The following is a 27371-nucleotide window of genomic DNA, read 5'->3' on the forward strand; positions in this document are numbered from 1 at the left end:
TAATACTTCTCTTGAATTTAAACAACAAAAACATCCATCTCCCCAAAAAAGCTTCAGATCTTGGGTTTTGGTGTTCTGTGTTGTATGTGACAGCAGTTTCTGGGGCTTTGACCTCTCTGGCACAGTGGAGGAACCTCCACAGCTTGTGCTGAGCTGCTTTCCTTGCTTCTTCAGCACGCTCTGTTTGTTCAGCACACCTTTTGCACAGCTGGGAATATAATACACAAACTGCTGCCCTGAGAGAATATTTGTGTGAACTTGGACTTTGTCTTGTTTGCTTGTTTGTACATTTCAGAATTATGCACCAAATTTTTGAGCTACAAATTTCGGCTGAGCCCTGCTGAACCAAAGGGGAAGTGTCTTCTTGTGGTTCCCAAGGAGGAATGCTCTGAAGCTACGTGTAGCCAAAAGTACAGTATTTTCTTTAATGAATTTGATTTCCCAATGGCCAGAGGGAAACAGCCAGCCAATAAGAACAGCTCATGCTTATGTGAGATTGCCTCCTTTAAGCTGGCATCTTTTAAGAAAGATAGGAATTGGAAAGTATGAAATGAATGGGCAGTAGCTTACTCAATACAATCCTTTTCTTCCTCGCTCCTCATGCAACTCCATTCTTGAGGGGGGGATCATCATTGTGTTTCTATCTTAGAGCTGTTAAAAACCATGGATATTTTGAAGGAAGCTGAGGGGTGATTCTGAAGCTGGTTCTGTCCTCAAGAAAATTTTGTGAGTGTTTCTGTGATGGTGTGTGCCACCTGCCCAATATGCTTGCTGACAGAAGACCCACAACTGAGAAAAGGGAAAAAAATGGTTTGGGGAGAAGTTGCCAGCTGTTTTTGAAAAGCTCATCCTCTATTCTGTGACAGCATTTCTAAAGGCTAGAGCTGCAGTCTCACCACTTTCCTTGCACCAGTGGAGATCTGGCAAATTGGCTGAAAGTAATAAGCTGATCTGAAGAGACTCTTTAGCTCTTTAGTTTCTGCTATGATCGCAGTATCTGATCCTTTTAAGGAGTGATGAGCTTCCCAGTGACGAGAGAGAATTTCAGTAGCTGCCTTTGAAAAGAGAGAAATCTTGGTTGTGGTATCCTCTGAGAAAGCAAGCCTTCTGGGGCAAGCTTAAAAATAAAGCCTAGGAAGGATTGAGGCCTAGATAACTAAAGCACTCTTCTCCAGTAACTATAGATACTGTAGTCTTTCACAGGAGGGCAGTGGACAGGAAGAATGTTTGTTTCTAAGCAGTGATGTCTGTGTAAGAATAAATAGAACTAAAGGAGGCCTTGGGAGTTGTGTTGCTTTGTTCCTGTCTTTTTAAAAAATATGTATTTAGTGTCCATTTTTAGGATTCAGGGTACTAGGGCCTGAAAAAGAAAACACAGCAGGCATTTGTCCCCTGACAAGCTTACAGTGTTACTTTGAGAAAAAGAACATGAGAGGCATGAAGGCAAGGGGATGAAGTTAAAATGCTTGCAGTTACATATACACATACTGTTTAATTTTGGGTGTTAATTTAACAGCAGTGGCTGCCACTACTGCTGTTGTATCAAATAGTAAAATCAACTGTCCCTCACTTAGGCAAATCCAAGTTATATTACTCTTAATCATTGCCATGTGCACTCCTGGGCTATCCTGCTTTTCAGGCCCTAGATCACTGAAGGAAAATACAGAGTGGGATGCTAGTTCTCAGAGCTGTATGCATCCTGCAGATGGGAGTTCATAAGCCAGTTTGCTGGCTGGAAACTTATACATGGATCTTGACAATGGAACATATTTATACAGAGTTCTGGTATGCTCTTTAGTATGTTTGATGTTTTGCCTCAGGCTCTGGATACTTTAAGAAATCCTGCCCTTCAGCCAGTCTGTACCCTTGTGAAATACCTAGTTGCTTGTACATGGTTTCTGACTCTTGTGATGGAGAGGCACTGCTTGTCCAGCATACATCATGGCATTTGTACCATAGGCACTTCAATAACAAAACAGGAGAGCCTGCTCTGCATGCACAGGATAAAATGCAGCGTGAAAACAAAATAAATGGCTCTTGTGGTTTTCTGAGAATTAAGTTTCTGTGGCATTTTTCAGGAGAACCTGTTCTGAGATTACCAGGACTAGTTTCTGAAAACTATTGTCTTTATAATCCATTTAGAACACAGGAGCGGAGCAACCATATAGTGATAGCTTTCCCAGAGTAATCTCTCAGTCTCCAGCAATTTGCTGGTCAAGAGTTTCCTGAACCAGACATGGTATTTCTGTGCTCACTAATCCTTAGTGGACTTTTTCCATGAACTCTCCCAGTGACCTCTTGAGCCTTTGTAAGCTTCGAAGTGTCTAAAGACCTTGTTGCAAGAACCATAGCATAAAGATGTGAAGATCCAGCATCTTTTCTTCTTGAACTTGCATTCTGGTAATTTCATTTGATGTCTCCAGTTCTTTTATTGGAAGAGGCAGTTACTACCAGTCTGTTCACCTTCATCTGTCAGTCTCTACCCATTTTAATGCAGATATACTGGCATTTCAGCTGATACCCGTTATCTACATGTTTATTGATTCCTTCAGGGGACTCCACTTGCTTTGTGGAGCTTGAGATCCTATTCCAAAAGTTGAGTTGTCTCTTCACTAATATGTCATACTTATTCATGTGTCCCCGCCTATTCTTATTAAAGTTTTTAATGATTTGACTGATGTAGATGTTGAGCTTATTGTTCTGTAGTTCTTAATGAAAGTTGGGAGTTGTTAGGAAAGGAATAAAAACAGGCAGGGATCCGTGGTGTGTCAGTGTCTTGAATGCTATAAGTGGCTGTTGCCTTGTCTTGTCATAGGAGATATACCTAAAATGGAGAAAATACATGACAAGGTGATAAATACTATCAAAGTAGTGAAACAGCTTCCATCCAAGGAAGGCCTAAGTAGAGTTGGACCTTTCAGTCTGGAAAAGAGATTACAAAGGGAAAATTCATACAAGTTTCATACTGTAGGCAGAAGGTCACCGGGGAATCATAAGCAGTATAGATGGGATGAATGAGGAACAAAATCATTCACTGAGGGGAAGAACAAATCAGAGAATCACAGAATGGTTGAGGTTGGAAGGGACCTCTGGAGATTATCTAGTCCAACCCCCCTGCTCAAGCAGGGTCAACTAGAACATGTTAGACAGGGTTGCATCTGCGCGTGTTTTAAGTATCTCCAGAGGAGACTGCACAACCTCTCTGGGCAACTTGTTCCACTGCTCTGTCACTCTCACAGTAAAAAAAGTTCTTCCTCGTATTCAGACAGAACTTCCTGTGCTTCAGTTTATGCCTGTTGCCTCTTGTCCTGTGGCTGGGCACCACTGAAAGGAGTCTGGCCCCATCCCCTTGACACCCTCCCATCAGGTATTTGTATACATTGATAGGATCCCCTCTCAGTCTTCTCTTCTCCGTGCTGTTCAGGCCCAGCTCTCACAGCCGTTCCTCACAGGGGAGATGCTCCAGTCCTCTGATCATCTATGTAGCCCTACGCTGGACCCTCTCCAGTAGCTCCATGTCTCTCTTAAATAGCAGGTGACAGGTTCAAAACAAGCTGAAAGAAAGTGGTTATTAATAAAACATGTAAGGAAGCTGTGGAACTTCTTGCCATGGGCTATTAAATCCATCTGGCTTAGAAAGTGCCTAAACCACAAATGATGATACTTTCCCAAAATACCACATGCTTGCCCTGTCACACACTTCTTCCTTGTGATCTGCTGTTGGCTGTTGCTGGAGCAAGGATGCCGGGTGGATGGACTCCTGGTCTGCCCCAGTGGGACCATTGCTGTGGTCTGATGAGAATTTAGGGACTCAATCACTGCCACTGAGCCAAATGCCTGGCTGTCATAGGCAACCGTATCTGTCTGTCTGTTTGTAAACTTGCATAGATCCACTTGCAAACTGATTACATTTTTCTGCTCTTCACATCCTTATCTTTTGGCATGTGCACTTAAAAGCAAAGATTTTTTTTTTTTTTTTTTTTTTTTGGTTCAGAACCCTTTTAATTTCCAGCCTAAGCTTAGTCATAGTAAACTTACATTTATTCTTTATGCCGACCCTACCAGTTTCCTCTCTGGTGTATTTATTAAGACCTTTTGTGACTTCTGTCCGCTGTTTTGTTGTGATACACCAAATAAATCTTTTGTGACTATGTATTACCAGATTTATACAGGGTCTTTTCAGCAAGATCTTGCTAGTCTGCCATAATGGCATCTCTGTGTTCCCTTCTGCACTGGAAATACAGTTGCTTTTTTGAATCATCATATTTTCTTCTTTTCTCAGCCAGCTTTCACTAGTGACTTATATTAGCTGTTCATAGAATGATTATACATAGAATTTCTCCTTCTCTATTACTTCCAAGTGATGATTCTTCACCGTTCAGCAGAAATTATTGTCTCTAGGTGGTCTACCCTGCCCTTTATTGTTACTTTCCGTCCCATGTCTGTGTCAGCTATCTTTGGCATTTGTCAGTTTTTCCTGGAGGCTGTTTCAATCTGTGCCGTGCTGCTGATGCCTTGTAGTTTTGTATTTTCCACAGATTTTTGTATTGTTCATTTATGATTTTTTTTATGCCCTTAAGAGAAAATACTGAATCAAAAAGGGCTGAAGACCAATCTTGGCAAAATTCCAAAAATAACATCCTTTCACCTTTCAGGAAGAAATCTGTTCTCATCTCCTCTTGAGCTGCTGCTTTTCCTGCTTTATGGTTCTTGAACTAACCCCTGTCATCTCAGCTCAACAAACTGCTTCTCATGTGGTAGTATATCACCTTTCTTACTGAGTTAGATTAGAACTGTTGCACTTCTTTTGTCTAAAGAATATGTTGTCATGTCAAAGAAAGAAGTTAGATCTTTGACACAGTTCAACTCTTAAAAATCAGCTAGGTTTTGTTCTATTTTCTCTTTACCTTCCTGTTTTCATTCTTTCATTCTTTTGTACTCCAAGCCTTATGCCATGCTACATAATGCATTGTATGTCCAGATCCCTTTTCCCACCTTTCTTTAATATTGAATTGAGGCAAAATATTTATTTGGATCTGATGCTGTTCTGAGGCTCTTCAGTCTCATCACGTGACAGCCATGCTTCTTGTTAAATCAGAAGGTAGATCTGTTATTTAAATGTGAAAGGTAATGCTAATTGCTGTGGGAGCAGTGAATTAAAACAGTTGCCCACTGCATCTCTTTGTTTTTAGTAGTTATTCATTGTACGTATTTTGGTACACTTCGTTCTGACCAAGCTTATTTTGTTCAGTTAAATATACGTGCCTCTGATAACGAGTTTAGTCATTTAATACTCTTGTCACCGCTAGTTAGGTGAGGGCATCTTGCAGTGCCATGATGCTCCTCAAGGGCTGACCCGTTGTGCTCGCTCTGCTCTATGGGGACTGTACCCTTGCCCCGCTCTCGGCTCTTGTGTTCACGAGCCAGAGGTGATGTCAAGTCTATTTCTCTTTAACAGGTACTAACATTTCTGCTGTTCCTGACCCTGGACTGACACGCAATGTGGTCAGCGACAAGAGGTTATAGGAAATCCATAGATGCAGTTTCTTGGTGATTTACGCTTTGAGTTAGGGCTGCAGTAGGCCCTGCTTTTGCCTTCACCTGAAATGGCTCTTCTCTGTTCCTTCTCTCCTTCTGGCACCAGGCCACTTCAAAGGCCTAGGCTGTATGAAACACACCACGTTTTTTGTAGGGTTAACTCTTGGCTACTTTAGCTCCCCAACCTGGTACAGTGTGTGGTCAGACAACTGCCAGTGTGAGAAGGAAAGGGAGGAGAGGGGAAGCCCTGGAGCTTAGTTTAAACTGATTGAATGTGGAGGCAACTCCAAAATAACAATGTTCTTGTCAGCCCTTGCTCTGGGCTGATAGTGTGTCCATATCCAGCCCCAAAGCGTTAGCCAAAGTGCTGTGCCAGAGGTAGCAGAACCTGCCGCAAAGTCGGTTGTATTAGCGTGACCAAGCTTTCGCTGCAGAGCCCAGCCTTCAACTGAGCAGCAGTGGCTTGCACCCAGCCTGCTTGGGGTGATGGCACGGCATGTCTGCCTCTGCCCAGCAGCTGACCTGCAGTAAATAAGACGCTCACTTTAGGTGGAGTTAGCTAGTTGTGGAGATAGCGGCTTTTGCCTTTTTCTTTGGGGATTGGATACAGAGATGAGAAGGTAACTGCTGAGCGATTCTTTAGTGTTTAAAGAAAAAAAGGTAGTGTGGCCTCACAGTGCTGGTTTCTGTGGCCCTGTAATTAAAGTGAAGTGTAAATATGAGCCCTCTCCTTTGCAAATGCAAGCTTTTGGGGAAAAATAGTAAAGTTTTTGTGCCAACTGTGGTGGCAGTGAAATACACAAAATACACATAGCTGACTTATTCAGAGCTCCTATTTGGGACAAAGACCAGAAGCACCTCCCTGCTTCGGTAAGCTAATGATTTTAGAAGGAGACATGTTGAAATCCTCAGGCCTTTGTGCCTGTTCTTGTCAGCACTGAGCCTTTTTTGTTAGCCATTCTGTCCCATAACCTTAACTCTTTCTGGCCAATTTGTACTCATCCCATTAGCAGATGTTTCCCCCAACACTAGTCATGGTTTCAGCTTGTGCTAATTGGCTGTGCTGGGAGAAAACAGTATGTTTGGGGAGGCTGGCAGGTGACATTCACCAGAAGTAAGTGGAGTGTGTGTGCTCAGTAATGTGCAACAAGTGTGGTTTAGTAAGACGAGCTTCCAGCTCTGTGCAGGAGAAGGGGATGTGTACCTTGCTTTACTTCTGCACACGCCTGTGATATGATGGGGGCAGGAAAGAAATGCAGTTTCTGCAGCTGAGTTTGTGTGTTCCTTTCTCCTGAGGTCTTAGTGATGGAAGGCTTGGGTGGGTGCTGGGCTTGCAAGATTTTTTTGTTTTTTTTTGGATTGTTTTTGTTTTTGTGTGTGTGTGTGTGTGTATGTGCGCGCGCGCTTACAAACACTGATAGTGTGGACCTGAGTCTCCACATCTCCCTCACCTGCCCTCGGCTATTCAAATGTGGGACAGTTGCAGTCTGAAATTTGTGGTTATCTGTTATGACTTAAAAATCCTACTAAGACAAGTGGTGTACGTTGCACCAGATCCACTTCAGGTATGTCTATAGTTGCGTGCAAAAGTTAGACCAAGTGTGTTTTAAAGGATTAGAGGATATTATATTTTAAGAGACTGGTTAATGGTAGGAAGTAAGGCTGCTAGGGAAAATTTTTTTGAAGAGTCCAAATGTAAAGATCTTGTATTAAAATTTATCCAGTTGTTCAGCTTTTCTAAACAAAGTTCATAGGTCATAGAAACAAGTGCTATATGAAATTTCAGACTTGGTGATTACCTGCTTTTCTTTTACCGTTTCAGAAGGCAACACAAACTATTTATTTACTGTTCTTTACTGCCAAGATATGCCCCTATTAGTTTTTATTCATCTATATACTGAAGTGTTTGAGTTTTTGTTTTGTTTATTTTTATCCATGCAAGCCAGGACAGCCTTCAGAGGATTTCATTGCTTTTTTTTTCTGGATGCTTTCTATTTCTAGATTTTTTTTTTTCTTTTTTCCTAAGAAAAGGTGACAGTAGCAAGACTGTAAATAATCCTCTCTGTGTTCAAATACCTTGAACAGTGAATGTTACCTTGCACATCATTAGCATTGCTGCCTTGCTTCTGCTTTGCTTCACTTACCTTTTTAGGCCCTCTCCTCTTCTTCACAGTATTCTCTGGATTTAACCAACTTTATCTACCAAAGAAAATGGCAGGGGCCAGGGGTGGGGAGGGGGAAGAGATTTCTTTCTTATAATTGTCCAGTTAAGAGAGCCTTGTTGTTCATAATCCACCTATAATTTGTCTATGTTTCCTCTTCGTTGCTCTTCTTTTGCCCCTGTCCCAGCTCGTCTTCATCCCTGTCCCTCCTTCTTCTGCAATCTTGGTTTGATTTTGGGAGAAGCTGGGGAGATGTGGTTAGTTGCCAGAAGAGCTCAGTTATTACTTCTACAGGGAAACTTCATCCTGTCCAACAAGAATGCTATTCGTAGCCTTGAGGGCTATATCTAAAGGGCACAGAGTTTCCACTCAAAATTTAAGTAAATTAGGTTATGTATACATATTTGTTGTGACTTGGCAAGTATCCCAGTGCCCGAGGTCTTAAAACACACTCAGCTATATTCAAGGCAAGCTCAACTACATGTTTCAAAAGATGCTCTGGAGAGATGGGACACTGCTACTTGGAATTCACAAAAGAGTTATCTTCCGTAGATCTGATATGACATAGGAATTCAGACTACTGTTCTGTCTAGTCCTGTGTGTTGTCTTGATATTAGCTGCTGTCAGATGCTTCAGCAGTCAATATCATTATAAAATACAGGGAAGAAAAAATCTCTCTTAACTCTCTGTTGGTTTGGATTTTGTCCTGGAATAAGAGGATTTGTATTATTTTTCTGAAGCCCTCTTAAAATCATATTGTAATTCTGGATGATCCATTTATGTGTATATGTTGTCTATGTAACTGTGTATGTTGTCTTCTGGCAGTAAATTTCACAGGCTTATACTTTGTTGTTAAAAAATAAAGTGTTTGTGTTTATTAATTTGAGACTTGCTATACTGTGGTTTGATTGAATGTCTTTTATTAGAACAGAAGAAATAATGTGCCCAAGTTACCCTTCTGCAGGTTATTTTAGTAGTATTATCTTGTCTACTTGTTTTTTGTTGTTGTTGTTGCTTTTTAAAAAAAGGCAATTCCAAAATTCAGGTGCTATAGATATGTTGGAGAGAGTCCTGAAGTTAAAACAGCCGTATTTTATGAAATTCTGTTTAGTATGGCACTTCTCCTTATAAGGTCCAATGACCAATTGTTTTGATTATTTAGAGGGAAAAAATTCCATGAGAACTGTTACTGAAAATGACTAACTTGGCATTAGTGATCTGTCGCTCTCTTACAGCATTTGATGCAATACTGAGCTTAATCAAGATAGCTGAAATACCCAGTTAGCCGCTAAGCACTTCAGCTGATAGACATCTTAAGATTCGTATATGGCCAGTTTATTACATTTTCCTGTAAATTGCTAATGATATTTCTGAATAAATACTGGTTTTGTTTGTAGTGGTGTCTTCTTGACATCCAATCCTTAGTAAATAAAGAACAGCCTGTATAGAAAGCTTGAACACTTAATTCACAGTGCAGAACACTCTATGGACTTTTGCAGTAAAGAACTGAAGTGATTGCTCAGGTCTTGCCATCAGAGAGGTAAAACCTTTGAAGGAGGATTGTAATGCTGTGCTTGCTGTTGGACAGTGTGGAGAATCTGCAGTAGCAGCGTGGGTAGAGCTGTGTGTCAGAAACTAGGGACTGTCGTGTCAGATTGCAGGAGAAGAGAATGCTTGGCAGGGAGGGAGACGGATGTAGCTGAGTGGTTTTGCCTCTTTATTTAAGCAAGGTTTGGGAGTTGATAAAAACACTCTAGCTGATGTGCAGTAAATATTAACTCCTTTTGCTCAGAATTACAGAGGAAAATGAGAGAGATGGGACTAGGATTTAGTAGATCTGAAATATCTGTTCACCTGACCTGTTCTTCTGGCACCTCAGTGACTTTGAGAAGACATACTTGAAAACAACTACTACAGTTGCCAAAAAACATTTGTTATCTATTAGAGTAGGCTTTTAAAGTCAGAAGCTGACAAGTAATGTTTTGCTTCTTTTTTTTTAGCCTTCTGCATGATATTCTTCTTGTATATTGAAAGAAAGATTTCCACTAATGAAAGAAACTGCATGAAAGAAATATTACATTTTCTTATTTTACATCCTTTTTTGCTTTTCTGAGTATGGAAGCATAGTATTCACTTAAGCAAATAGTAGGTAGACTTGTTTCATTGTAACAAAAGGGAGGTAACGGAAAAGAAGTTCTAGGCTGTTGATCACTGGGAAATAATAAGCGCAACTTACTATGGCTTTGTCTACAGTAGGACATTACTTTGAAAAACTCCATGTGTCTCTAGGTGACACTCTTACGGTGTCTTGGGTCCATGCTGAACTTAGTTCTCAGGGGTTTATTAAGAAAGACTACTTACTACAGTAAGTGCAGCAAATGCAATAAATGCATTTTGCCATCATTTAATTTACACTCTGAGGTTTCTGTAAGTTAATTCCTGTTAATGTGATGTGATAGAATTTCTATACTGTATTTTTTTTATACCAGCGCATTACCCATGTCCTTCATTACTCTAAGATCATGTTGATTGGAGGTAAATGGTATATAAGTGTTGGCAGGCAGCCAAGACTACTCTTCCTTATGATGATGGTCATAATGAGTTACTACAATTATGAAGAGTCTGTAAAGACCACACACCTCTGATTCATGTATGTTTGACCCTACCCAGATAAGAATCATTATAGGACGGACTTTTGCAGGTCACTGCTTGTATAAAAGAAAGTGAAAGAGCACGCCTAAATCTGGCTCCAGGGATGAACCAACACAAAGGACCCTAAAGGAAATAGAAGACCAAGAAACACAACGGGATTCTTAAGCAGCATCATAAATTCTCTGGACTGTTTTGCAAATGACATTGCCACCAAATCCAGGAATGTGATTTTTTTCGGATAGTGCACAGTGCAACAGCAGGACCCCAAGATACGCGTGTGAATGCCCAGCAATTAAAGCTCGGTAGCATCACGAATGCCATGCAGTCTGACCAGGCTGGGGCCTGGGGCTGCAGGAAGCACTGTGACTCATCAGGTGGGAGCAATACCCAGGAAGTAAATACGGAATCCTGCAGAGGCTGGAGAAAGAAACCAATCCAGTAAGTATTGCATGCTCAATTGCACAATATTTTCACAGCAGGATTAAGCTACTTTTTCTGAGGTAGGGCTCTCTGGGTCAGGTAGTGGCTCTTCCACCTGCCATTGAGCTCAGCAGTCCTCCAGCTTAGATCAGATACCTCTTTATTTAAGTATTGGTTTCGTCCACACTTACACACAATCACTTCCTGGCCATCTCCAAACTTCTGTGCTCCAACTGCTACCCCGATGTGCCTTCATTTCTGTTACCCTGTCATCTGGAACGCAACAGCTTTTACTATGGATATCCCACTCTACCATCCCACCTCACCCCGATCTTGATGTCAAATCTAGTACGTTCTGTTTAGTCTTTACTGAGCTAACTTTGCCCAATTATGAACTTTGGTTTACTGAAGGATATCTTGAAATCTTTATTGTGTCAGCTCGTTTGTACCTCCATTTCTTTCCCTCCTTTCCCTCGCTACCTGAACACTCAATCCTCTGTGTAAGAGATCCATCCCATGGGGAAAGGCAGTAGGTTGTCTTCACTGCCTAAGTCTTTGCAGCTCCATCCCAGGGCTACCTCGCCCTATTTGGTAAGGCTGGAGTTCTCTAGACAGAGCAAAGTGACCCTGCAGGTGGTGCTGATGCAGCCACTGAGCACCTTGCCCTCTCATGATCTTCGCTGGGGAGCCCCAGGACTGCGGGGAAGGTACAGAGCTGGGAGGAGAAAGCAGCTCTGCCTGGCCAGCTAGCCTAACCAGGTGTCCTAACCAAGCCACAGCAGTGCTACTGCTTACCTCTAAGCCTCTGCCTTTCTCAAAGAAAGTGCTGCGCCCCTCACAGGGTGCAAGAGGAAGAGAATTTGGAGAGTAGGGAGAAGTGCGTATCCGGAGGGAGGCACAGACATAGAGGACAGATGGAGCTACATGGGACTCTTTACATTTCTTGCTCCTGCACCTCTTGTCCCTGCCCTCTGCCCATGTGATCAGTCCTTCAGTTCAAGAAATACAAATTTAACCTCTTCCTAGGGTCATCTGTGACATTTGTGCTGGTGACATAAGGTTCTGTAGTTTTATCTTTTCAGTATCTGACCCTGCAAATACCACAACTCTTGGCCACACTTCATGCTCATGCCTTTTTCAGATTGAGTTTCTTCTACTCTTGTTCCCCACTAAGTTGAAATAGTGTCCTTCTCATCAGTCTCATCTTAAAGCTTTAACGCTTTATTTCTTTGCAATGCCAGTTCCAAATATAAGTTGCATTTTTCTGCCTCCTTTCTCAGCTGGGTCCTCTCGTTTCCTTTTCACCAATTGCAGTCACCCCCAGTTTTGGCTGTGCTGCCCCCTGCTCCAGACCTTGGTCGTGCATGGGGTGTTTATAAATCTTAATGCAGTTTCAGATATAAAACCATGCTCAATTTTTTTCTGAGATTGAATTTCAGATTGCTCTACTATTTTAAAACTTTATAGTGGGATTCTGTATATAGAACTACTACCATAGAATTTTCTTAATTTTGCAGTATGGTTTACAGTAGGTGCCAGAAAATGGGTGAAAAGGGAATGTGTGTGTGTGTGTGTGTGCAGGCTTGTGTGGGGGAGGTTTGACACAAAAATTAAAAGGTAAAGCAGGGTTTTTTTTTTTGTTGTTTTGTTTTTTTTTTCTTTTGGAAATGTTCATCTAGCATTCTTAGACTAAGCTTGTTGATAGGTAGCCTTGCAGTGTGTTATCCCAATTTGCCTGTTGTCTTTATAAACGAGGCCCTTGTATCTCCCAGAAGTTTGACAGAGATTAATACCCTCCAGCATAAGGAACGGCAGTTATAAATGTAATGTCTTATGACTTTTTTTCTTTACGAAAAAAATCAACCTTTATTTTCAAATGTTGATCCAGCTGTCTTACCATTTCAAGTTTTAAAACAAAGCAACCAGCTTATCTTGCAACATACATCCCAGAAAAGCCTATAACAATATATGTAGTATGTGAAAATAATTTGAAAAGCATCTTGCATTTTTGAAGAGAACAAGGTGAAAAGAAAATTTGTGAGGAAAGAATTTGAATTTGGTGATGAGAGAAACTAAGTAGCATTTTAAAAATAGAGTTTATAAGGAGTGAGGTGACTAGTAACATTTTTTTTTCTGATTTTTCTTAGCATACATAATGATGCAGCCCATATGAAGAGGGGAATTATTAGCTAAAAGATAGCTGTCAGATTTCAGAAGATAAACGAAAGGTGGATCTGAACCTTGAAATTGTCAGCTCAGCTCAGAAGGAGCCTGCAAAGGCAAAGCTGTGAAAAGAGGGTTTCCTGGAGATTCCTGGAAGATTGAAATGGATTATGTGATTCTGGAAGGAGACAAGATGCAGGCAATACAAAGGTGCTAAACAGTTGTAACAAAACGCTGATCAAGCACTGTACCCCTACCTTGCAAAATGTAAAAGACATTTCATATTGAGACCACTGTTTCAGCCAAGCTAGTTACAAATGTTTCCTCACAGTATTCAGAATCTTATGCACATTATCTAAAGGAGCACTCCTTGTACTGCCTACTTTGTTTTTGTGGCTATTATTTTTTCATTGAAAAAGCACCATCAACTAAATAAATAAATTGGTTTCCTAAATGCCTGTCTGAAAAATGAATTCAGCATACAAATATTGTAATATTCATCTCTTCACAATGTTTAAAAAATAAAATTAAACTGAAATATACCTTTGTTTTGGTTGCAAATTTCTTATTACTGCAGAGCTACTTTCCTTTAGTGTAGAAAGAGCTCATGCATCTTGTTGGAAAGCGCTTTAAAGAAATACATTCTCTAGGACTCCAAAAAGCATCTCCATTTCATGTTTCCATCTGCCCTGCAGGATTTTTTCCCATAACATGCATGAAACATTGATGCATACCATACAGTCATAAGACTGTATTTTTATTCCATCATTTTTGTCACCATCTTCCTTCCACCTTTCTGGAATCCTGCCACACTGGCAGTCTGCAGCTGTTCAAGGCACAGTCTTGCATATGTTTTTTTCCCATCATTTAATGCAGGCTTATAAATGAGGGAAGCAGAGGATAAGCTAAGTTGCTTAAGAAGGGAGAACTCTTCATTGCACTAATGGCTTGGATTATAGAGAGCAAAAATTACCTTGCAGAACAGAGGTCTTTGATCACATACCACGCAGTATTAGTACTGGTGAATGCCTACTGTGATAAACTGTGTCAGGAAGGACTGTTGTTGATGATGTCCTAAGCCTGTGTGTTTGGGGGAGGTGTAGACAGGATAGGGGGGGCAGGTTTGTGTCTTGCAGGCTGTTTTGTGCCAATTGGGAACCCTATCCCTTCAAAGCTATCTGTGACTGCTGGTACAGTGACATGACATGGAGCAACCTCCCTGTGCTACTGTGAGCCTTCCTGATTCAGTTGCCCTGCCAGTAATAGGCTGATTACTCATGACTAATGGTAAAGATGTTTGGTGACTATCTACGCGGTTATGACATTTCATCACGCTGATAGGAGTTCCCAGATTAGTTTTCTATTGGTGCAGCTCCAGGGCAAAAGCTGTACAGACTTCTAGGAAGTTCTACTTTTGCTGCCTGAACCTAGTATTTATTGCCAGTCACCTGAATCAAAAAATTATGCTCCAGGTGACTGTTCTGGATACTAACTGCCTGGCTTCATCTCCTTCCACTATGTTCAATCATGTGTAGCTGTAAATCATGCATGACTGCTTTTAACCGTCCGTAAATTTGACATCAAATCTCAAAATTCTTATAGATTCTGGCAGGCATCCCAAAACACGCTGCATGACAAACGGGAACGAAGCGCTGTGAATGAACCACTTAAAGTACTGAACAGGAAGCTGGAGCCAGTGCAGGGCTACGTACTTACCTCCTTAGCAAGGATGCTCTCCTAGCAGAATGGCTTGGAAATACTCTGTGAAATCTTTGTGATCAGAATAAAGTAATTACGTGTACGTTAAAATCATTGTGTAGACAAAGCTGGTACATGTGACTTGAATTGAAAGTATATTCCATACTGGAGCTGTGCAAGTTGTGAAAGGCCTGTTAATAACAACTTTGCTGCGCTTACCGACCAGTTCAGAAAGGATTTTGTTCTGTCACTGGAGATTGTCCTTTACTCCATGCTCTCTGAATGCTGTCTGCCTGTCTGTCTGTCTCTCCCCCCCCCCCCCATGTGCACAAATAATGGAGTATTACCTGAGGCTTAATACAGCAGAACCCATTGCATCTATCTCAGAATATATATTTTATTTTTACTCTAAATATTCTGTATCTCCAGTTATCCTTTCCTAAGGTTTTTGTATTTTAGCTTGTAGCGTCATTTGATACAATCATCCAGCATCAGAGCTACAGCAGTAGTAGCAAAGGCCATCTTGACTAAATGTAAGTGATGCTTTTTATTTAATGTAAAGCTATAGTAATCTATCAAGTTATTTTCTTTTCAGATAGAGCAGCAGTTTCTCAACAATAGGGTGTGTTAGAAGATTTGCTGCTGCTTGGAAATTGGACATTCTTTCTTACTTTTTGTCTTTTTTGGGGGGTTGGGATGAGGGGCAGAGGAACCGCAGAAATCAAGACCAGCATTTTAATTGGAGTAGCACCAATAAATCATATGAAAATCCAAGGTTACCAAAAAAAAAAAAAAAAAAAAATCCTAAAAAACAAAAAAAAAAAAAAAAAAAGACGGGGCTAAACCTTGTCACAGTTTTCACCCCCAGGCAGTGTTGTTCAGACTGTGTGATTAAGGGCAGGACTGGGCTTCTGCTACGTTCTTTGGACTGCTGTATAGAGTTACCATGTAAACTCAGTATGTGGCATATGTGCTGGAAAGACTCCCTTTTCTCTCAGTGACTTTATATCTCTCCATTTTGAGTTGTATATTTGTCTCAAATGTGAGTCTCTGACCATCTAGCCTAACCTCTCTCCGGCCTGAATGTGCCACTGCAATTTTTCAAACACTTCCTCACATCATCTTGCCCTTTTGGGGGCTTGTGTTAGCGATACAGGTAAGCATTATCCTTGTTTTACAGCAGGCAAAAATTGAGGTAGGATAGAGGATTTGTCCAAGCCCAAATGATCAATCACTAGTTGGATTATTGTAGTCCAATATTTTCTGACTCCTAGTCCATGCTTATTTTACAGACTTTGCTATTTAAAACCTGTCCCTGCCTTCTGGCACCCCGTTAATTTCTCCAGTACAGCCAGTTCCTTTGTGCTGTCTGCATAGCAGACCTTCAAGTGAAATTACTGAGCTCTTTGGTAAGTTTTACTTTTCCAGCTTAACTTGTGAGCACAGCACAAAGCCGTATGACTGGTGGCTGCTTTTTCCTGTGCTATGTCAGCTCTGACTACCTCTAGAATAGAGATTGCTAGCTGTACAAAATTATGTTGTATGCTGAAATTTGTGAGTGAGAGCTTGAGTTCACGAAGGTCATTGTGATTTCCACCTACCAGACTTGAGCACCAGAACCCCTTTTTCTTGACTGGTTATTGAAACTGTTAAAAACATCTTATGTTATAGTTCAAGTTACAGGACTGTCTCAAAAAGCAAAACTTACAACCAGCTTCCTATTCTATCTTGTCATGCTCTACAACCTAATTATATTGTTTAAATTGTACATCCTAAGGGGTGCACATTTAGAAATATCTTCTGAAATGTAGTATGTAAGATCACCATTTCAAGAAAGGCCAAGGGAACTACAGGTCCGTACTAGGCAAATCTGAAATCTGTGTAAGGCTATTTGGTAAAAACTATGATGAAGAATGGAATGGTGGCCACTTGGGCAGGTATGATTATTTGGGAAGAGTTAAACTAGCATTTGTGAGAGAGTCTCGCCTTAAGGTTCTAGTGGAGTTCTTTGGAGGCATCAGCAAGAACGTGGATACTTTGGTTTAGAAAGCCAAGTAAGTTGCATCAAAGGCTTTTAAGGAAACTAAGCAGCCATAATGCAAGTGGGAAGGTACTTGCATGGATGAGTGACATTAAAAGATAGGATCAAAAGGTGTAAATAAAAAGTCAGTTCTCAATTAAGGGAGTGTCCCAACTTTGTTCCACAGAAGTCTGTGGTAGTTCATCCCATTTGTAAATAATATGGATAAGGGGATGAACAATTGTGTAAGTAAGTTTGCTATGAGGAAGAAAGCCAGCTACGAAGAGCTGTAGAAGGACAGTGCTAAGGGACTGAGCAACAAAGTCAGAGATGAAATTCAGGCCAGATAAGTGAGGAAGAACTGGTCAGAACAGTCCAGATTTCTCATATGAAATGATGAATTTGAGCTGGAAATTACCACTCAGGAGTAAGATTTTGGGATTGTGGATGATGATTCTGTGGGGTAATCAGCACACTGGTCACCAAAACACAGCCTAAATGTTAGGAAGATTTAGGAAAGAAATAGAGAACAAAATGGAGAATGTCATTATGACAGTGTATAAACCTGTGGTTCACATGCATCGAATACTGTGTGCCATTTTGGTGCCCTCATCTCCAAATGAGTATGTTAGAGATGGAAGAGGCTCAGAGAAGGGTTAGGTCAGCAAGACTGATGAGCTAAATGGTTTGGCTTCCTTGTGGGGAACACTTATGTGAACTGGGACTTCTGTCTGGAGAGGAGATGACCTGAAGACGATGACATAGAGATCTGGTGTTTGACCAGAGACCTGCAGAGGAAGGGAGAGGATAGTCTGACCACTGCCTTTCAAAGCAAGATCGTGTAGTTACTTAAAGTTAGCTTCAGAGCCTACAAAAGGAAGTGGTAGTGTGCAGGGTGACCTGTGAGGCTCCTTTCTGGAGAGTGCTGTAGGTGTTAGAAATTGATGCGACTTCCAAGGGGAGCCTGAACTATTGCTTGGAATGGTGATTTGCTGGGAGTTGCTGAATTAATAGAAACCGCACCTGGTTCTGGAAGTCCCTGATGTCAGAATAGTTGAAGGAGGGTATTAGAGAGAAATATTAGATACTCATGACCTTTTTCTAACTCTTCCCTATGTATCTACAGAAGATAGAAGACAGAATATTGGGCTAGATGAACCTTTAATCTGGCCCATACGCCTATTCCTGCGTCCTTACAAGATCCTAGGAGCGCCTTGCTTTACTTCTGGGAAAATGGAAAATAATACTTCTCACTTATATCAATGAATTCATCTTCATGATAGTGGTATATAGTCTGATGGGTACCTTTTGGAGGTTTGTTATGTTTACATATCCATGTACAGAATTTGCTTTTGGTTAGGGTTTATAATAAAAATGACATGTTTCTAGATGCAAATTATATAGTAACCAAAAGTTTGCTCTCACAGAAGCATCATCAGTTTAAAAATAGATTTTGGCAGGTTATTCTAAGGGGTTTTTTTTTGATTCAAAAGTATATAAAAGCCCTTTTGCAGATTTTAAGCATTCTAACAGTAATTACACCACTGACGTTATTTGTATCACAGCCTCTCCAATATTTTTAGGAAACACATCTATGCAGTGCCATAGAGATTCTTAAAAAGCCCATAAAACCGCAAACATCAGATGGGTTAATTCTAGGGAGCTCTTGTTTCCTTTAATTTAGTATGTAATCGGGAATCCTTTGGAACATTTATTAACCAAAACTGAGCTCTCAAGCTTTAAAGTGGACCTAAGTAATTTGAAACATGGAAAGCCTACAAAAAGATGCTGGATAGTATTGTGATTTTTTTTTCTAATTACAGAGTATTAGGTCATGATAAAATAAACTTTCATAAATTCCTGTTCTGCATTTCCAAAAATTAAGAAGAAGAAAAAAAGCAGACATGGTAGAGTATTTTTTTAATATTCTGAAAAGGTTATGTAATATTCCTTGTACTGTAGCATTTTATAAAAATAAGTTATTTTCTAATATTCACATACTAGTAATCCAAAATTTTGTGACCTTAGTACAGCTTTAAAAATTGCGAATATTCTTATGATCATGAAAAAGAAATGTTGTTTTGGAGGAAAACCTATATGTATTTTCATAGAATGGCTGTCCCATAGCAGCTTTTTCTTTTTTTTTTTTTTTTTTTTTTTTAGAAAGCAGGCATTGGTTTGATAAATTACTGTAGTTCCCTTTAACCAGATGCTCGTTTTCTTAAATAGTAAGAGGTATGTATATTTTTTAAAAAGTTTAGCAGTGGAACCTGTATACTTACTGCCCAGGTAAAAAATGGTATGGGCCATTTTAGTCCATTCATTTCCCTTGGTACCCCTGTTTGACACTATTTTGAAAGAGATGGATCAGAGTCCCCCCCCCTTGATTTTATGCAATTCCAGAAAGTTTATCTGTTTTGCTAAGCAACAAAGTCTTTGGTAAAATTTTGGTAAATATCTTAATTCTTGCATTTTTCTACTTCATACATAGTACTCTTTACAGCATAATCACTGTTCTGCACACAAAAGAGATTTGTACTGTGCCACTAACAGAAGACTAGAATGATTGCATGCTTCTAGTTTCAGTGGTTATGCTAATTCATTGTGTTTTAGCTGTTAGGCAGTCTACCTGGGGGCTAAGTCTGATGTGTTATTATCTGTAAGTCATTCTTATGTTTATACCTAAGATCACTGGGTAGATATTTTCATTGTTTTGCCTGTATCATTCAATTTTTTACGTTAGTTTTCTTAGGCAATTCTCCTGCTATGTTCTTGATTTTTTTTATATTTTATTTTCCTGCAGTCTGTATGTGCCCTCATTGCCATCCATTCACACTCACTCAGCTACTTATGTATATTGTAGACTAGAATTTGAATCCATGGAAAAGCATTCTTCTGAACCCATCTTCCTATACTCTAAGGAGAAATACTGAAGTTCAAGATAAAATATATACAGCCTTGTAAAAAAAAAAAACAAAAAACAAAAAAAAAAAAACTTTCTTTTTCTGATTAATTTGCATATGTGAATGTGCCCACTTTAAATGAAACACAGCACTGCTCTACAGTAGGGCCAGCACCTGCATCTTTGAACCTTTTACAATAAATGTTGTCCAAAAATCCAAAAGACCAAGTGACTTCACTCATCTCTCAATTCTGTCTCACTACCTCCATGACCCCAGTGTAGATCCTTGGGTTTTTTCACATCTCTTTGTAAACTTGTGAGAGAACAGCACGTAAGAAAGCTCCAGCTGATTCTCTGCTAGTGTAAGGTAATATATATGTTAGCTTCCTTCTTCTCTTTACCTCCCATACAAAAGTCCAAGATGGCCAAATGCTGGGCTCCAAGATTTGAAATCTGTCCCTTCTGCCATTTGGCAGTGCCTCATTTATAGATAGTCGTGCCAGGTGTCTTCTTTGCTTAGGGGAGAAACATGTGTGTACATGTTGCTTACTGTTCATATTTCTTTCAAATTACACAATAAAGCAGGGAGAAAATTAAGTAAAGTACTACTTTGTGAAGCTGTAAGTGCAAGCCTCTTCTGGCCTAGGTAAGGCCACCTTCTTGCTAACAGTCTCACTCCAACAATGTCCTTTCTTCCTCCTTCAGTCCTCCAGGGTCAAAGTCTCAGCCTGGGTTTCTGTATGTAGCAGGACGCAGATCCTCCTATTACTCTCCCTCCCACTGCCTCACTCCAGTGAGCAACAAATTGCAAAGAGTACAACATCTTCCTACCAAAGACTGGATCATCCACCTAACCTAGGCATCAAAGATGAACAGGGTTCACTGACTGTTTCTATTAAAAAATGGCATGCTGTTCAAATATCAGGCAGCCAGTTGAGAACAAATAGTGACATAGACCCCTGCATCAGAAGGGGTCATCAAGACTGAGAAATGAACTCCTAATGTCATCAATACTTCAACATCTTTGCTAGTCAAGCATGGATTTTTCTCATCTGCTTGACTGTCTCTGTTAGTGGGATCAACTTTTCCAGTAGAGCTCTTCCCTTACTGAAAGTTAGCTCTCAGCTAAAAGGCATTTCTGAAAGTCCCAGACTTGGCAGCTAGAACTTGTGCTACCCATAGCTATTTTGAGATGAGCCTTTTGCTATGGAAGTCCAGTATTTTTCCACGAGGTCAGAGGAACTAAGACCTACTGCTTCAAGGTAACATCTGGCTCAGTGCAAATGTGCAGTAGGCACAATGGTCCTTGATCTAGGAGTGATCTTTGAGCCTTTCAGGGCAGTATGTCCTAGCATGCTGTTCTGTAGAGACGTGTAGCTTGCCATTTGTGCCTTCAGCCCTTTCCAACAGTTGGCCCAATAGAGGTGTCCAAGAGGATCGGAGTCAAATCTTCACCTTCCATAAACGAAACTGCCTAATGGGAGGCATGGAAAGCAGCAAGTCCTGCTGTTGAGGAGACTGAGTGGTGCTCCTTTTTGGGTTGCCTTAACTTGTGAGTAGCTTCCTTGATCTTCAGTAATTCTGATGACATTTGCACAATTTTTGATAGCCCTGGTTGAGACACGCAAAGCAAGTGAGGCGTTTTTTTGTTCACTTCTGCTGCTTTCTAATGAGGAAACTGTCTAACTGCCCTTTTGGCTTTTCTGTTCCAAAGTAAACAGTCACATTAATTAACAGTTTCTTTCTTCACTTTCTCCTTCTCCAATATGGCTTCTCTCTTCCTCCAGTTTATCTGCCCCTGCTGTCTCTCACCACTGCTGTCACACTGGCTGTTCGTTATATCACAGAGCAGATTTTCTCAGTCAGTATTCTTGCTGCTCTCCCACCCTAACAGTGTATGGCTTATTAGTCACCTGATACAGAAAAGAAGAAAAATGGTTATTTATGCTATAGTAGTTGTGGTTCTTCCAGATGTATTCTCCATAGAGGTTCCACAAGTGATCTTTTGTCCCTTATTCTGAAGGATACTTTACTAGTGGCAAATTTTAGACAGATTAGTTTGGAGCTGCCCAAACTTAGTTTGCTCCATTATCACTATAGCAGCTGCAGCTCCTGGCTTTCTGGTTGCACATGTTCATCTCCTGTCTTCCCAAACCAAGAGGTCAGTCTGTGTTTCCACTTTCCTATCTTCACAGCCAACTTGCAGGTAGGACATCAACCCCTGCCCATTTATTTCCCTCTTTGTGCCAAAGTAGGACCTTGTCCCTTACAAGAGGCACAGCGAACTTGCCTGGTCCCTCTCATCCAACATCCAAAATCCTGAGACAGGAGCACAGGTTCAGGACTGCCAGGATTACAGCAGACACTGTTTCCATGTGGGAGCAGGCACTGAAGCTGGAAGCTGCCACTTCTCAAAGCAACGGGTTGATGGTAGTCGCACATATAATCACATATAATGGCTCTTACCTGCACAAAGGTTAAAAAAAAAACAACAAAAAAAAAACCCAACAACAACAACAAAAAAAACGGAGTTTGGAGCTGCTGCTGTTACACACCACATTAGGTGCCCAGACATTTGGTGCCAGGTGCATTAGATGTGCGTAGCACAGTCTGGGAGCTGCACATCCTTTGGTCTTCTGCCGTTGATTGTAATAATCATGAGGGTTCGCAGTCACGGCCTGGATGGACATTATTGTCTTCAAAGAACTTGATCTTGTTCATGTGAGTACATGCTCACCGGGGATCTGTGTGGACAGCACTTCTTAAAGAATCACAGTTACCATAGGGTAAGTAATCGCTTTTCATTTTGTTTCCTTAAAGAAACATATAAAACCAAGAATGACTCTGTAATGCCATTGATATCTTTAATTCTATCATTATTATGACTGATGTTTCTAGGACCATTACTCTGGTTTACAAACTGATTAATTTCAGTAGTTGAAACTAGATTTGCTCTTCTGTATAGAAGATTCAATGACACTAACTGGCAGACCCTATATACCCATTACAGCTGTCTTTGAAAGAACATAACTATGAAACTAATGTTTTCCTCTATTGTGATTGGATACTCTAAAGAGGATATGAAATGCAAGCTAAGAGGAGGATTGTTGGTTCTATTCATTTGATGTCTTATTATCATTTTACTTTATGTATCAAATCATGTTTTAAATCATTTTCAAGTGCAGCTGTTGTTTCAGATTCTTAAAAATTACTTGCAAATTTTGGAAAGGGAATATTCCTCCTTATAATATAGAAAGTAGGAATAACTGATTTTGCTTAGGACTTTAAGGATTTTTTTTTCTTTGATTCTTTAGATGTAGAAAATCAGGTACTGACTAACCTAAAATTAGTTGGAGAGTTAATGAAACTATTGCCTCATAGATAATAGAAAAACTGGCAAATTACAATCTCATAAATTATAAAACAGAAGAGTAGAAGAAGTCTCTTTTGTTATTAGTTTCCATGTAGGTTTTAGGCATGTACCTGTGACAATGCATTTTGCAGTGTGATCCTGCTCTACTTCATGTGGAGAATAATCCAAACTTTGGATGTCATTAAAACTTGTTCCTAACTCATCTGGCTGAGAAGAAAAGTTAGTAATACTGTAGCTATAAGCAGTTATAAGAACGGTACATCTTTGTCCAGCATTCTGCCTCAGAGATTTTTCGCATCAAAAGCTTCTGAGAAGGGTGGTCTAAAAAATGTAATTGTAATAGACAACTTTGGTATTCTGCCCAAAAGAGACCGTCTTTTAACCAATAGTTGGTTTACTGCTGCAAAGCATAAGATTTTTTTTTGTCTTCTGTTTTTGTTTTATCCCATCAAAAGTAGCAGATGTTTTCATTACTCATATAATCTTCTCCTCCTCTATGTGTATCTTATTAAGCTCTTTGATTTAATAATGGTCCTGAAGAAGCTGGGCCCAGATCCTGGGCTAATTGTGGGTATATCATTCCTCTTATCTGGATCCACTGCATTGCAATGTTGCTGTATTTCTAAGGTGGTAAATATGAGCATCTGACCTTCCTCCTTCATTCCATTCAATGCTTTAAATACATCTGGCCTTTACCTTACTTATTTACTGATTGGAATTGTTACAGTTTCTCCTGGTATGATAGTCTTTCCATACCTCTGATGGCTCATCTCTGAGTCCATCTGTTTTTTTGCTCAAGATACCTTAGATATGTGGTGAGAATTTAACATCATAAGCATTTAAGAGAAAATGTTCAACAGGGTTGATTATAGCATCTTAAATAGAATTTATTTATTTATTTATTTATTTTTCAGGAAGTACTCTCAATACCAGTAGTGGAGGGACTGAATCTATGAGAACTTAGTTCATTAAATTTATGTGGCATTTTAAAATATTGGCTATTTATTGTGGACTACTTGAGTAGAAACATCTGGATAATTAAGTTTTTCCTTTTTGTTGTGATAATGGGAGATGTTGAGATAGGCATCGTAGGGTAACTGATTTATAAAGGTTTTGCTGGGAGAGGGACTGAGGAGTCATCATCATTTTTCTCCAAAATAAAGTGAATTTGGAACCTTCAGAAGAGTAGGTGAGTGTTGGGTCCCGTCTTGTATGTTCGTTGAGAACAAAGGTTTCAGGTTTCTTTGGCTGCTGGAGCTGTTTGTACTACTTACCTGTATATAAAAAGCCCCAAATAACTGTTCTTAGCCGTCAGTAAGCTTCCCCCAGTTTCTGTGAAGCACTTTTGCCTTTGATATGTGTTCAAGCATGCCGGTTCACTCACATACATGCTTACCAGCAGAGGAGATTGGGGCTGTGCAAAATTGAACTCAATACCAAAATAAAGAATACTTTACTGGAGTGAATGGGAAATAAGAAAGTGTTGGGGATGAGGAAATGCTCCATTATTTCAAGGCTTCTGCCACATATCATGAGCCTAGGAGATGCGCTTTCTTTGGGGTTTTGTCCTTAGGTACCTGGAAGAGTTGAAGGAGATAAAGCTCTCCCCTACAATGAGGCACTGAACATGTTTTCAGTATATACCTGTGTTATCCAGAAGGCCTTCTAGCAAGAAAAGGAAGACATATTGCATATTTACAAAAGAATAGGAGAAGGGAAACAGGAGAAATTATGGAAATTCCAGCAAGGCCCTCTGGATTTGCTCAGGCACACCTAGACTTGCCCTGTGTTGAAATTTACCTGTAGCACATACATCGTTAAGTGGCTTTTTTTTTTTTTTTTTTTTTNCATACATCGTTAAGTGGCTTTTTTTTTTTTTTTTTTTAATTAATTTTATTTTCCTTTGCAGGTCACCTTTTAAGCTGCTATTTCCTGTATAATTAAGCAGAATGAAGGCATTAGGTTCTAGTAAAGTTGGGCCTAATCCAGAAATCTTCTCTTATTCAGTCTTTTCTGAGTAAGAAACTCAAGTCTGGGCCTAGCATTTTATGTGTTTTTCTTATTATTTCTAGATTATTTGTGATCTGTGAATTTCTTGGTTTGTTTTTAACTTTATTGAAAACTCCTTTGCATTTGTCTAATTTTATCTGTTTATATGTTACTATCCAGCATAGCATTAGTTGAAATGATGTAAGTATACCTAAAGTGCATAATTGCTACTGATAATGCAAGAACAATTGATTCATACTGTTTATAATTAACAGTATATAATGTTTTGTGCATGGGTTGGATCTATCCCTTTTAACTTTTCCTTGCTGATTCTTTCTGACCCCTGGTCTTGCCGCATCCCAGGCTTTCTGAACATGCTGGTTTCACTAGAGTCTAGTCCATTCTTCCTTTTGTTTTTCAGACCAGTAAAAATGGGAAGTACTGGATTCTGGTTTCCTCCAAGAAGAGTCAGCGGAACTGGTTAAGACCAAAATCTGAGGACTTTAGTGGGCAAACATCAGGTGTGCATTAAACAGAAGCTGCTTTAATCGTGCTTTAAGTATATGCTTCTTTAAAATGGTGTTATATATGAGCTTTTGTGTAATGTGCTTGCTATATTTGATACTGCATATAGTCATTCATCCTGCAGTTTTGAAAGCACCAATAAGATTGAGGATTGTAAGTGATAATATGTTGAGACACAAACAGGCAATATTACTCATAAAATTCTTTCAGCTGGTCTTTGGAAAGTGTAATATTTGAGGATCAGTGTTTTTTTAAGTTTTATCTCCATTGCTCAGTCTATACATCCACAAGAAAAAAAAAGAGTGGTTACTTGCTATTCAGAGATCAATAATGAAGTTCTTAATTACCTCATCTGTAGAGAAGTGATACTGAGATAATAGTGCATACATGTTTTTAATAAAACACTATCATTGTCAAAGATTGAATCTACATTATATTTGTTGTAATAATGCATTTTTAAGGACACTTAAACGCAATTCAAAGTCAGCTTAATTAATTTTGATCACAGAAAAACAAACTTGAATTCCTTATCCTCATGAATGTTCTGACTTGCATCTGATACAGCAACTAGGTTACTTGAAGTTTTGTAGCAGGTGAAAATAACATTATATTGGCCTGAATATAAGATGGCCTCAAAACTGAGGTGTGATCCTCATATTTAGAACAGACACAAAAAGTTGTCCAAACTTTGACAATTAAATCTTCTGCGCTGTTCCACAGCAAACACTGCTTCTGGCCTCGCATCAGACCCTGCCCATTGCCCTTCTGCATGGCCTAATATCCTGCGTCTGCCCAGCTCGATGCATGCTCAGTTCCCGGCTGCCCTACTACAAGGTCCTACAGCTTACCCCGTCCTCCCGTCCTTGCATGTTCCCAGCCCCTGTGCAGTGCTCCCGCACCTCTTTGGCCCCACAGCTGCATCCTCGTTGCCTGCGTTGCTGCGCCCCGTCCATGTGGCAGCTCAGCCCTCCGCCATGCCTCCTGCCCCTGCCATCTCCTTAGCACAGCGATCGCTTGCTGCTGAACACCGGACCCGGCGCCGTCACGTTAATCCCGCTAGCCCAAAGCAAACCGCGGGCTTTTGCTGCTCCTCCTGCTGCCCCTTCTCAGGCTGGGCGTGCATTTGGCAGGGAGGCTAGAGGGGGATCCTGGCCCTGCCTTCGCCTGTTGACGCGGTAGGTGGTTTCTGCTTGGCTGACAGCCGGAGCTGCTGCCCTGGCTGCGCAGGGAGGTCCGCTCCCTGCGGCCGGTCTCCTGTGCGGTACAGCTACGCCACGTGCAAGCATCAAGTGAGCTGGGTTTCCCCTCGCCAGGGTTTATTTGTCAGGAGAGGACAGGCTAAGACCTGTTCATTCTATATTCAGGCCAATATGTGTAGAAGACCAGAGTGTTAATTTGCAGGAAAGTACAATTAATTTCTATTACCAGATTCTGGTTAAAGTGTACATTGAAAAATCTTTCAATCTGTAAATTTGTCAAACTTTTACATGGATCATATCCTCCTTTTGACTACACCTATTTTTGTTGCAGAAACACATTTTGGTCTCAAGTTTCCAAATAACTGTTTCATTTCTTCACTCACGAACTAGAAAGTTCCTTGAAAGACAGGAACTAAAATTAAGCTGATTCTTTGAAGGCTTGTGCATGTTCCCACTCATGGGGTGGTTGTCCTCGAGCTTCATCCCATGAGTTGGAACAAGTCAGAAACAAGACTAAAATAATAAGGGTCCTTAAAGAAACACCTTTTCTGTGTCTGGATATCTTTAAAAAGATTAGTGGTTTCATATAAAATTTGGGGGGAGGGGGAGAAGGGGGTCTTACGAAATGTTTGTGATTTAAGAATGTAGTGTAATCTGCTATTCAAAGATTATAGGGTTTGAAAAGTAGCAGATTTCCATCTTGATCTGCCAGTATTTCTTTCCTCTTATT

General features: G+C 40.2%; 1 protein-coding gene across 5 annotated transcripts in view; it reads left to right on the forward strand.

Moving 5' to 3' along the window:
- Positions 1–328: 328 nt before the first annotated feature.
- The window catches only part of PLAG1 (PLAG1 zinc finger), a 32325-nt gene continuing 5282 nt past the window's right edge, over positions 329–27371 (forward strand). The window contains exons 1-3 of one of the 5 annotated variants that reach the window (XM_085313573.1): positions 329–410; positions 10402–10790; positions 25339–25438. The gene's annotated coding sequence lies outside the window, so the exon portion shown is untranslated. Of the gene's footprint in view, positions 411–9722; positions 10791–12919; positions 13436–24888; positions 24946–25338; positions 25439–27371 lie in introns of those variants that run through there. The other 4 variants (XR_014896880.1, XM_085313572.1, XM_085313576.1 and 1 more) reach the window with 4 other exon arrangements.

Source organism: Rhea americana, unplaced genomic scaffold (assembly GCF_003343005.1).
Source record: "Rhea americana isolate MKP2758 unplaced genomic scaffold, rheAme1 scaffold_39, whole genome shotgun sequence".
NCBI lineage: Eukaryota > Metazoa > Chordata > Aves > Rheiformes > Rheidae > Rhea > Rhea americana.